Genomic DNA, 10567 nt, shown 5'->3' on the forward strand with positions numbered 1-10567 from the left:
TCAAATTGAGAAGTTTCTTTACAGCAAAAGAAATAGTCAGGAAAGTGAAGAGGCAACCAACACAATGGGAGAAATTATTTGCAAACTACATGACTGGTAAAGAATTAACAACTAGACTCTATAAAATGATCACGAAACTCCACAACAACCAACCCAATATAAAGATGGGCCAAGGACCTTAACAGACATTTTTCAAAGGAGGAAATCCAAATGGCCAACAGACTCATGAAAAAATGCTCAGGATCTCTAGCCATCAGGGAAATGCAAATCAAAACCACAATGAGGTTTCACTTCACCCCAGTTAGAATGGCTCACATACAGAAATCAACTAACAACAGATGCTGGCGAGGATGTGGGGAAAAAGGGACACTAATCCACTGTTGGTGAGAAGGCAAACTGATAAAGCCACTATGGAATACAGTTTGGAGAGTCCTCAGTAACCAGAATATAGCCTTACCACATGACCCAGCCATCGCACTCCTTGGAATTTACCCAAAGGAAATTAAACTGGAAAAAAAGAGCTGTGTGCACTTCAATGTTTATTGCAGCTCAATTCACAATAGCTAAGACATGGAATCAACCTAAATGCCCATCAACAGATGACTGGATAAAGAAATTATGGGTTATGTACTCTACAGAATACTGTACAGCTGTTTAATAAATGAAATCTGGACATTTGCAACAAAATGAAGGTATCTGGAAATCATCATGCTGAGTGAATTAAGCCAGTCCCAAAGGGACAAATATCGTATGTTCTCACTTATGGATGACAACTAACTGAGCACCAAAGGGGAAACTTGTTGAAGTGAAATGGACACTATGAGAAACAATGACCAGATAAGCCCTTGTCTTGACTGTTGAGGAAGAACTTACTATTTTATTCCTTTTAGTATTTTTTGTTCTGCTTAATACCATTGGTTGAACTCCTTAGTTAATACACAATTATTCTTAGGCATTTAAAATTAACAGAAAAGTGATCTCTGTTAAATATAAGAGTGGGAGTAAGAGATTGAGGAGATATACAGTTTGGCAGATGCACACCCAACTTACCTCCAATGGTAGAGTTAGAAATATGCCAGGGGATTCCAATTCAACCCCATCAAGGTGGCATGTACCCATTCCATCTCACTTGTTAAAGTGATCATTTTAAGTACATAATTGTCAAAGAGATTTCACAAATAAGACCAGTGTCTGTAAATAATGAAGGATAGAATTAAAAGGGAGACAATGATCCTACGGGGGAAGCAGGATGCACAGCAGCCTCATAGAATGGCAAATGCCCTGAACAGCACTCCAGACTCAGAATCAATCCTTGGGGCATTCGGATCTGGCTAAAAGGCCCATGAGAGTCTCACAGGCATGGAAAGCCAAGGCACAGTGGCAAAAATGACCTGAATGAAACATCTCGGTGAATGAGATCGCAGCAGAAAGAATGTGCCATCAAAGAAGGAGGCACCTTTCTCTGAAGGGAGGAATGGACCCTCACTGTGATATGGCCTTGACTAAATAAGATCAGAGTTGGTGAACTCAGGAGGCTTCCAAAGCCTTGACAGCTCATGGCAAGAGCCTCGGGTGATTACTGACGTTATAGATAAGAGTGTCAATTGTTAACTCAACAATGGGAGTCACTGTGCACCTGCTCTCCATGTAGGATTTCTGTCCTTAAAGTGTTGTACTATAAGAATTAACAGTAAAACAACTAGTCAAACAGTACTCTATATCTTGTGCGGTTGGGTGGGTGCAGTCTTTTGAAATCTTTACTTAGTATATACTAAGTTGATCACCTGTATATAAAGATAATTGAAAATGAATCTTGATGAAGAGTGGGATGGGAGAGGGAGTGGGAGATAGGGCGGTTATGGGTGGGAGAGAGGTTATGGGGGAAAAAGCTACAACAATGCAAAAGTTGTACTTTGTAAATTTTTATTTACTATATAAAAAAACAATACCCTGATGGCAGTTAGTATCTGAACAGTGTGTATTAACTCTTGACTTTCAGAGTCTCCTGACACCTGTTGTGGGACAGCCAATTCTTTAAAGGACTATCATTATGTCTTCACTAATTTGAACCAAGAACTTCATAAATATTCTCTAATCTTATATTTGTAAGCCTTCTCGGCCAGTACATTTACTTTTAAAATGTGAGTCTATCAAATCACAAATAGGATGTTAATTAATATTGGATGTAATCCCAGAAATTACATAGTGAAGTAAACATGCTGAAGTCAATTTAATTTACATATATGTATAATATAGAATATATATTTATCTTCTGTGAGACATTCAATTTATTTGATTTACTCAAATAATTTGATCAGGATATTTTCCTGTTTCAGAGTCATTTTATGATAAAATGTGCACCCCACTGCTATTTGCCCCAGTAATGTCTCACAGAGGGCATGGACTACAGCACACAGCTGTAGGGGATATTATTATAGGGTATATAGTTGTTGTGGGATATGTCCAGAGTCCACTTTTCCTAACCTTACATACATTCCAACAAAAAGAGTACTTTTGATCATTTTTTCTTCCCAGTCTTTGTAATGAGCTGTGTTAGGATATTCTAAACATTGCACTATACTCTGAGAAACATTATTCTATGATATGTCATTATAGAATCTGTATTGAAAATGTTACATGGAGCTAAACTCACTCCCTAGATTAAGTCTCATCAACAAATGCAGACGTTTGGGTTTCCACATGCAGAGATTTTAAATCAGACTGCTACCTCATGACCTATACAAATATCAACTCATAATTTATCAAGGATCTAAACCTAAAACCTGAAACTATCAAATTACAAGAGGCAAACATTGGGGAAACACTACAAGTCATTTCCCTGGCAAGAATTTCTTGGATAAAATCCAAGAAGTAAAGGCAATAAAGGCAAGAATATACATTAAGCTAAGTAACTTCTCATCAGCAAAAGACACACTCATCTAAGTGAAGACACTACTTACAAAATGGGAGAAATATTTGCAAAACATGGTTCCAATAAAGTATTAATCTCCAGATGTATAAGGAATTCAAGAAACTTAACAACAACATAACCAACAATCTAGTTAAGAAATGAACTAAGGATATGAACAGGGATTTTTTCACAGGATGAAATACAAATGCCCAAGAGAAACATGAAAAGAGGTTCATGATCACTAACCATCAGGGAAGCACCAATAAGAACTAACGTGGGATTTCACTTCACCCCACTTTGAATGAATATTATCCAAAATTTGAAAAATAGCAAATTTTGCTGAGGATCAGGAAAAAAAGGTACCCCAATACAATGTTGATGGGAAGGATTATAAGCCAGTACAAACATAATGCAAGATAATAGAGGAACTCCTCAGAAAACCAATATTGGTTCTACAACATGGCCTAGTTGTCTCAGACCTGGGAATGTATCCAAATGAATTGAAATCAGCACAAGAAAGAGTCTCCTACACTCCCAACCTTATAGAAGCTCAATGCACAACACATAAGATGTAGAATCATCTAGAGGTCCATCAACTGATGGCTGGGAGAAGGAATTGGTGAGATACTTATATATATATAAAATATCATATTATATCATCTCACATATATGAATATTACACAGCCATAATTAAGAATGAAATCTTGACATTTAAAACTGGAGGTCATCACAGTAAATTACATAAGCCAGAGGTACAAAAATATTATGTTTCCTCTCATTTGTGTTAGTTAATATATGAGTATAAAATTGTGTGGACTTTAGATAATTTCCTATGTAATTATAAGTAGTGCTTCGCTAAATCAAATCATAGGCTGGTGCCATGGCTCAATAGGCTAATCCTGCACCTAGCGGCGCCAGCACACAGGGTTCTAGTCCCAGTCGGGACACCAGATTCTGTCCCGGTTGCCCCCCTTCCAGGCCAGCTCTCTGCTGTGGCCCGGGAGTGCAGTGGAGGATGGCCCAAGTGCTTGGGCCCTGCACCCCATTGGAGACCAGGATAAGCACCTGGCTCCTGCCTTCGGATCAGCGTTGTGCACCACCCGCGGCAGCCATTGGAGGGTGCACCAATGGCAAAGGAAGACCTTTCTCTCTGTCTCTCTCTCTCTCTAACTGTCCACTCTACCTGTAAAAAAAATAAAAAAATAAATCAAATCATATTATTGACAATATGTTCCTCTTTCACACATTAAAAAAATTAAGTGGTTGCTACTGAGGACTCTTGCAGTACTAGTAATGCTATGTTATTAATATGGGTGTTGGTTGTAGTATGATAAGATGACAAAAAACTCTTTTATCTGTAGACTTATGTGCATTTCTTAGCATATAGACCATTTTAAAATTATTTTTAACATGTTGCATAGCAGAAAATATATTTAAAATGTTCCATAGCAGATAACAAATTCTCCACACATAGATAACAATTACAGATGTATCTATGCCCAGTCTGTTGGGAAAGAACCCACTTTCCATTATACCTGATCATGGCAATCTCAACATGAAAACATGGTCATGTGGTACTGCAATAAAAATACCTGAGAATGCCATCAGGTGTTCAATAAATGTCCTGTTCTGGGAGATGTTTACCTGCCATGGAAAAATCCTTGGTTGAGTTGCATCTCCTGGAGATCCCTTTTCTATTTGCTCTGAAAGCATCTTATGGAGGGCATGGGCCACTGCATACACAGCATTGTAGATGAAATAGCTGGAGTCAGATATGGTCAGCATGTCAATGCGTCCTGGGAAAAACTCAAAGGAAGCATTTGGTGGGCAGACTCCAATTGTTCCACAAAGTGACCCAGGAGGTAAGCAGTGAAAAGCATGAAGCCATAGTTGACTGAGGAAGAAATCTTCTGGGTAGTGGGAAAGGTCCACTGTCTTGACAAAGTGGTTGAGGCCAGGGATTTCTTCCTTGTGGTGTGAAAATGAGAAGCCTCCATGAAAAGAGTGTAGCATGTGGTCTGTCTCATGCACAACAATCTCCCACTTTGCAGCCATGATCCACACCTTCCCCAGGGTTAAATAGTATTTGCTTAGAAATTCCATGGTATACACACTCCTTACATCACCATATAGAATATGCACATTTGCAGATGAAATTCGAAGCCCTGCTAGGAAGGATATTTCAGTTTTTTCATATCTTGACTTAGTGTCTGGGAGCTTTATTATATTGGCCAAGCAGAGACCTTTCTTTACCATCTCGGTTTGAATATCCTGTAGGAACTTCTCTCCTTTCATATCATTAGATACAAAGATCACCACCCAAATCCAGCCAAAATGTAGTAGCAAGGAGAGCATTCCACAGGCCAGAGAGCTGTCACTAGTGGCCATCTGATAGAGTGATGGAAACTTGTCTCTCTCACTTAGCATGGGATCAAAAGGGCCATATGTGATCTGAATGGAAAGAAAACCGCTGTGATTTGACTTTTGTGGGTTTTGAGTTTTCTGTCTTGGGAAGTGATTTAAAAAAAGTCCTATGAAGAAATATCATGTGTAGGCATAAGAAAATTCTATCACCTGGGATCAGAGTAACTGTGCTTCAATGCCTGTTGCTTTTAGCAAAAGAAATGTACATCTTCATGCATAGCATGAAAGATAATGTGTAAGATACCCACGTTCTTCATGTATATTTGGGAAGAAGAAGGCATGTATTTTGGATTCAGAATCACCAGGACATTGGTCTTTCCCACCTCTCACCTCATGAGACATGTGGAGAACAGCTCCCACTGCAACTGGTGTTGTGTGTTTCCTCAGGGACAAATATTTTGTGTGGGTTGATCTCCTGATACTTTGAATATCATTTGTTTTCAAGCATATCCTAAATTGTCTTGAAAAATATATTCACCTATCATCTCTGAGTATACATAAAATTGCTTTTCAGACCACAATCCTCCTAAGCTATTGCAGTCTGAGCTTGATGGTAATGTGTGCAGATTGCTACCTATTTGTAGGGGGTCTCCATTCAGAATCCTGGAAATGTGAATACAGGCCCTGGGAAGCAGCTTGATTGGTTACATGATTGGTTTCCTAACACCTATTTGTAATATTTGGATTGATTACTTTCACCATGGTCAGTGAGCACCAGCACTATGGTGGCTATTTTGTGATTATACTGTGAATGGGTACACACTGTCTGCCTGTATTTGTTTCTTATTCTGTCAAACACTACGATCTAAATCTCTTAGTTGCACATGGAAGTGAACTGGGAGTCCTGTGAAGGAATCTGCTGAATGTGAGGAAGTCAGGATTAGGCCTAGGGAGAGGGTAAAATCTCATCTAAGTGTAACTCAGCCCCAAACACTCCTTTATGATCTTTGGGACTGTCATGGACCTCAGTGGGTTCCAAATGGAAAGTCTGGGCCCAGGTCTTGATATACCCATGTCTAACATTGAGTCATCCCAGGATATCTCTGCGCTGTGGGTATTTCCTGTCAATAGTCAGCAGTCAACTTTCTCAGCAGGTGGGGATGGATACATTGGGCCTAGACAGTGATCTCTCTCACAATCTAAGGAATTCCCCAGAATCTGTTTCAAATTGTGGTGCTATATGTGCAGTTGTGTTCCACATGACCTTTGCTTCAAATTGGACATGTCTGGTGGGAGATGGCAGAATTCCTCACCAGAATTCACACCATATTTACCTGTGGGGTTTTGTACAGCTCCAACATTGTTCCAATTTCAGCTGAAAATGCTGACATGGTTCCAGCAATTATGGCAACTGTCTTGCCTTGTGTCTGGCAGGTGTAGTTAGGGATGAAATGAATGTTTCCAGTCAGCCAGTGCAGAGTGCTCCTCAGGGTGAAGTGACCACTGGTAACAGAATTGTAGAGTTGGAAACCAAGGGTCAGGTTGGGGAGGAGCTGGGGGTCCTTATTGATCTCCTGGATAGCAAAGCGGAAGGCCAGCACGTATTGGTAGTTCTTCCACAGCCACCTAAAGATAGGAGCAACATCGGGGAGAAGGGTGAGACTATGGAATTCAGAGCAACAACACAGCCATGCCCTGAGGCAGCAATGGTCATACTCAGGCTTCCACTCAGTGGTGCCTCAGTTCTGGCACATGGAGGAGGTGTGAGTGAGGTTCCAAGGGCTCTAGAAGATTTTGGAATGACCCTCAGATTCCTCTGAAGCAAACTGTGTCCATGATCACACTCAGCTTCCCTAGTCCTTCAGGAAAGCCTTGATGTGTCCCAACATGGGATTTCACTTCTACTTAGGGATGGAACCCAAGAGGAAGCATCTCTGTTTTCAGTACCCTCTGAAATAGTTGAACACCATCTGACTTGTCAGGTATATTAGCATTTGGGAGCATCTCTAATCTATTCACCATAGGGATTTTCATGAGCCCTTTCTGTAATTTTCTGTTATAATATACAAATTCTAACAGAAGTATTTTCATTCAGTTATGTTTGCCTTGATAATGAGCATTTCATTCAGAAATTCAAATTGTCATAATACTTACAATGTTTATTTTACATCACTCTTTTCCTCATCCACGAAGTTCCATTTTATCTATTTCTCTATCTATATGCTACTGAAGTCTGTTTAGTTCTTAGATTTACTTATTTGAATGGCAAATTAATAGCATTAATTGAAATGTTTCTTGCTTTTAATCATTCTGCTTAAATGCAATTATTTATTTCATGAAGGGCTTTATTTTTCAGTGCTTGGTTACTTGTAGCTCTTGCTGTCAGTTGAAAGCTGAGAAGTTTGCTTCTTTTTCCCCCAAATACATGCCTGCCCGGTATTAAGTTCTGGACAGTGTACAAAGTTGATAAAAATCCTGCAGAGATCATAAGCATTAGTGCTAGATATGTGTATTCATGACTGACATCTCACTCAAAACCCAAATTTTTTCAGTGTTCTTAACTCATCTTTCAAGTGTATGCAATAAGCTGCAGTGATAATAAAATAGAGATCTCTCCAAACTATTTCTGTGATTCCTATAACCTTGAAACAAATTTAAAATATAAGAAATGTTTTTAATTAGATTCCACTTAGTGATCTCGATGATATTATTTCACAAAACATGGAACTTAAAGCAGTTTAGAATGGTGATTTGACACAGGATCCATGTTTTGAAATATGGCCTTGTTTCATAAAAAATGTGCAAAAGTACTTGTGTATGAAATATTTTTTAAACTTGGAAGATTTTTAAAAATTTGATGATAAAGCAAGATTGATTTTAGAATATGATGTCTAGAGGCAGAACAAGTCTATGATTGCTTCATTGATCAATTTTGCCAAATATTCAGTTTATAGATAACACCAATGGTAAAGTTTATATATCAGAAGATTGAAAAACATATATTCTTAGTAAATACATTTAAAGTAATTACATTTCATCTACACAGATGCTGGACACTTGCTGGTGGGGGAACAAGCATTTTATAAACCTTTAACTTTATCATAATAAGAATTTTGTTTTGTAGTAGTAATATCCTTAATTAGCAGATGAAGAACATAAGGCTTGATGTCATCAACAGAGAGAAGGCACAGTCAGAACTTTACCTCCTGTCTGTAAACAGTTCTCATACTCCTTCCAGTATCTACAGTGACCATGTAAATGACCTTCCAAACTGGTACACTTTTAATAATAAGATAGGGTGATATTAATGAATACACAAGGATTATTGGCATAAATAGGCTGTAGGAAGCAAACCAGGATGTGTGATCATTCTAGATAAAACAAATCTGTCTCACATGTAGACATCCACTGATTTCATGATGCATACTGCAACCATGCATAGCGTGTTTAGTTTGTCACATGAAAGGTACTTGGTAAATTATTTGATGAATAACCAATATTTTGTTCAGTATATCCTAACATTCATAAGGTTTAGGTTTTCTAAGTTGTGAGATATAAATCATATGAAATAAGTTATATAAAAAAGACTGAATAGAATTTTGATAAAAAAGAAAAACATGTATTCTTAATAGTTACATCAATAATTTACATCAATATTTTACATCAATAATAAGTAAGCACAAGTATCTTGATACCAAATGTAGACCTAGCTATTAAGATATTATGAGAAGGGGGCCGGCAGTGTGGCATACCCCGTAAAGCTGCCGCCTGCAATGCTGGCATCCCATATGGTTGCCAGTTCAGGTCCTGGCTGCTCCACTTCCAATCCAGGTCTCTGTTATGGCCTGGGAAAGCAGTAGATAGCCCAAGTGCTTGGGCCTCTGCACAAATGTAGGAGACTCCAAGGAGGCTGCTGGCTCCTGGCTTCAGATTGGCACAGCTCTGGCCATTGCAGCCAACTGGGGAATGAACCAATAGATGGAAGACCTCTCTCTGCCTCTCCTCTCTCTGTGTAACTCTGACTTTCAAATAAATAAATAAATCTTTAAAAAATGGTATGAGAAAAGTATGCTACAGGTTGATAAAAGCCACAAAATGGATAAAACATGGAAACATTGTGCAGTGAAAGGTGCCAGTCAATGGATGATAACAAATCAATTTCTATGCAGTCTCCACAACAGGCATCTATGCTTGTGGCATGGGCTCCTCCTGAGCAAAAGAGATTCTCAAAGTTCCCATACAGAATACCATAGATTAAAGAGTAAAGATTTATTTTCAGGAGCAGGTTCCCAAAAGACTTCTATTGAGTAGATTGCAAGTGTTGATGTATGGGAGGCAGTGTGTATGTCAGGTGGTGGATCTCAGACACAAACAGCTTCTCTACCAGGCACATTTGTTAGCAATGACACCTAGAGTGAGTGCCTTAGATCGAACACTGTCCTCAGGCCATTCTCTGTTCCATGGGTTTTGGATGGGGCAGGCAGGGGTGGGGATGGAGATATGGGCTGGAGTTCCATTTGTCTCATTAATTTCAAGATTCTAGGAGTCTGTTCAGGATATCAGATGAATACAAAATATATCCATCTTTCTCTCCTCCCATGAAGGAGTAGAGAAAAAAATAAAATGGAAAGGGAAGGAACACCAGCCTTCATTGATCTGCATTCCTGAAACTTCTGTGTACATTTTTTAGAATTCTTAAGCAGATTAACCAATACAAACACGCACAAACTTGCAATCTGAACCACAGTTAACACATAACTCAATGTTGGACTTACCAGTTTACTGTCATTTTATCCTTTGGCCTGGATAAAAAAGATAACCGGACCATGTCTGATTCTGGTTCCAGGAAGTAAAGGGGGAAAAACCCACCCAGTACCAGGTCTCCATCTCTGTAGACACTTGACCTCATGGAATTATCACAGTTCCAGGGAGGTATGTCCTGTGAACTGTATAAAGGATTCAGGAGTAGGTTGAGAAAAATCACAGTAAAGAACATGTCAACTCAACCCAACATAAAGTTAAAGTCTCTGTTGATATTAGGAAAAAATTCTTTTGGATTATATCTTCTGTCTCAGCCCCCTGCAGGGAGAATAGATCTCTATGTAGGCACAGCTGGTCCCAGTATTGCTGTATGCCCTCAACCTATAAACAGTGTGTGCTAGTCTACTGAGTCACACAGGGACACAGCTAGAATCACAAGGAAAACATTTCAAAGGGAGTCACAGGGCTGAGGCCTTGCCTTAATGTTCCTAAGATCAGATGAGCTCTGACTTCTATATATTTTCATTGCTA

Source organism: Oryctolagus cuniculus, chromosome 16 (assembly GCF_051225735.1).
Source record: "Oryctolagus cuniculus isolate XC-2025 breed Fujian yellow rabbit chromosome 16, ASM5122573v1, whole genome shotgun sequence".
Classification (NCBI taxonomy): Eukaryota; Metazoa; Chordata; class Mammalia; order Lagomorpha; family Leporidae; genus Oryctolagus; species Oryctolagus cuniculus.